This window comes from Dipodomys merriami, unplaced genomic scaffold, assembly GCF_024711535.1.
Source record: "Dipodomys merriami isolate MVZ:Mamm:240054 unplaced genomic scaffold, mDipMer1.0.p SCAF_1015, whole genome shotgun sequence".
Lineage (NCBI taxonomy): Eukaryota > Metazoa > Chordata > Mammalia > Rodentia > Heteromyidae > Dipodomys > Dipodomys merriami.
This window is the reverse complement of record NW_027202289.1, coordinates 23,322-26,310: the sequence shown is the minus strand read 5'-3', so window position 1 is coordinate 26,310 and position 2,989 is coordinate 23,322.

The following is a 2,989-nucleotide window of genomic DNA, read 5'->3' as shown; positions in this document are numbered from 1 at the left end:
TATTTTCACAATAACAAAATCGAAAAAGGTGAAAAACACAACAAACAAACAAAAAACTGTTCTACTGCAAAGAAACAAAGAAATGGAAGTTTTAAAGTGTCTTATGCATGGATATTTCCCTCCTGAGATGATTCTTTTGTTGCAGAAGTCAGTTATCCATTCCTTTCGTCTGGTCCTGAGTTCTCCATAGCAATAAGGATTCCAAAAAGCAGGATCCATTGAGTATGTTCAGCAAAAGGATCCTCTTTTCAAACCAGTGCTTTAAGGATGATCCCAAAGAAGTACGTGGGGTTTTTTGTTTCCTTGTTTGCTTATTTAGTTTTTGCTGGTTCTGGGAATTGAACTCAGAGGCTGGACCCTGTCCCTGAACAGTTGTCTTTCCCGCCCACCTGCCCCAACGGTAGTACTCCACTGCTTGAGCCAAAATTCCACTTCTGGCTTTTTTGGTATTTAATTACAGGTAAGAGTTTGACTCATGCCAAACTTCTGCCTTTTTTGCCCTTAATCAGGGGTACGATTCTCAGGGACTTTATTTTTTTAACTACGTTCAAACAGCAATACTCAATTCACAGCCTCCCAAGTAGCTAGTATGAGATACATGAGCCCCCTACTCCCAACTTCTATTCACTACTTGCATATGAGTGTTCACAGACCAAATTATTTTACAATTTTATTGATTTCTACTACATCAAGCTTTCCTTTCTTATAATTTTAATGCCAAATTTAAACATTCTTCATCTCCAAAATTCTCAAGACATCTTTCTTTGCTTTACATTTACATCACCCTTTTTGTTTTATATGCAGCTTTTTAATCCTGCTTGAAGTTAACATTTGAATAAAATGTTTAATTCAGTGTTCACTTTTTAATTTTCCCAAATACTGTCTACCCTATCACCACTTATTAAAGAGAATGTCACTCCACAAATGTTTGGTTTTACCCCTTATTAAATATCCTTTGATAATATTTATATTGATCTAATCTGGTGCCCTACAGACCCATTGAGCTGTATAATCTTTCCTATACAAATATAACATTTTACGCTAACAGTTTTAATATTGGATAGAGAAATATATTTCAGTTTATTTTCCTTTGTCAGTCAGTCAAATATAGCTGGTCAGGTGTTTTTAGAAATTGTCATAAACTTATAAATAAAACTGTGAACCTGGGCACTATTGGCTAATGCTTGTAATCCTAGCTGCATAGGAGGCTGAGATCTGAAGATTGCGGTTCAAAGCCAGCTGAAACAAGAATCTCCCTGAGACTCTTATGTCAAATTAACCATGAGAAAACCAGAAATGACACAGTTGCTCAATGAATAGAGAACTCACTTTAAGCTGAAGAGCTGAGGTACAGTGCCCAGTAACACATTTCAAGCCCAATGAATGACCAAAGACAAAAGGGAGTTGGCAATTTATATCTTTGTTCAATTGTATCCTCTAATCCACAAAAACTGTATGTCTCCATTTATTTAGATTTTTGCTTTTATATTCAGCATTGTATAATTTTCAATGATGGTGGGTGAACAACACTTTAATACATTTTCACATGTGTAAAGATAGCATAAAGAAGTTCACAGAAAACAGTTGAAAATTAAGGGGCAATGGGAATGGAGAAAGACAGAAACAAATTAATCAGGCCTTTGATCAATATGTGAGTGTGTAAAATATTTCAATAAGATTTCATTTTACAAATAATATACACCAATTAATAAATATCTTCCAAAGCATTGGTATTCAAGTATGACATAAAAGATAAATACAGATTCTGTGGAGAAATGAAAGATAGATGAGAAAATACATACTTATAGTAATTGTGTAAATAAACTAAGAAATTTTGTCAACATTCTGAGGGCTCATGCCTCATAGGACTAGAAGGCTCTTGGTATCTAATATAGTACTAAAATGTTATACTTGAGCCTATCTTTAATACTGCTTAATAGTATTGTTTTTTGAGTCAGTATTGTTTTGTTGTTGTTGTTCGTGGTGGTGGTGGTGGTGTTGGTTCTGGTCCTGGTCCTGGTCCTTGCACTCTGGGCTTGGGTGCTTTCCCTCATCTCTTCATCTCAAGGCTAGAGCTCTACAACTTGAGCCAAAGCTCCACTTCTTGTATACTTATGGTTTATTGGAGATGAGTCTCATGGACTTTTCCTTCCCAGGCTGGCTTTGAACTGCTTTCCTCAGATCTCAGTTTCCTGAGTAGTTAGGAGTATAGGTGTGAGCCAATGGCACTGGTCTTGAGAGTATTCTTAGTACAAGGTAAACGTACAAGTGGTTTGGAATTAAGCTGTAGAATACTGCCTTTTTGGAGTCAGAAGACAGCTGTCAGGTACCTTATGAGTAGATTGATTTATCAAAAATTGAACATATAAATCCACATGGAATGCTACAAAACATTTTTGCGAAGTTCCAAAGATGATAAGGACATGAACTGCAATAATTACCTTGGTAATAAAGGATATGTTTGAGCGTTCTGTCCTTGTTGTTACTGTTGAAAATGTACAATGTCATTTTATTCATTTTGTTGTTGTTTCCTTTGTATATAATTTCCTCTATGGCATATCCCCTGTTGTCATTGTACTCGATTATGATACTCTGCATCTTGTATATACATGTCTAATCTGGGGAGGGGAAGGGGAATTACAAAACACTGAAACAAGGACACAGGATGACCCATTGCAACAAAGATACCCACAAGACAGTATATTGGAAACGAACTTTACCACTTCATGCTGTGAGGGGTGGGGAAATAGGAATGTGGGAGCTGAGGGTAGGTGGGAAGTGATAGTGGGACAACAAAAAGGAAGGGAAGCGGTAAAAATGATCAACAAGCAATTACTCATTGCTTTACTCATGTAACTGTAATCCCTCTGTACAATATCTTAACCATAAAATAAAGTAAAATCAATAAAGGACATGTTTGTCAAATAAAGTAAAATGATAACTTACAGACAAATGAAAATAATAATATACGTATATGTCTACATACATG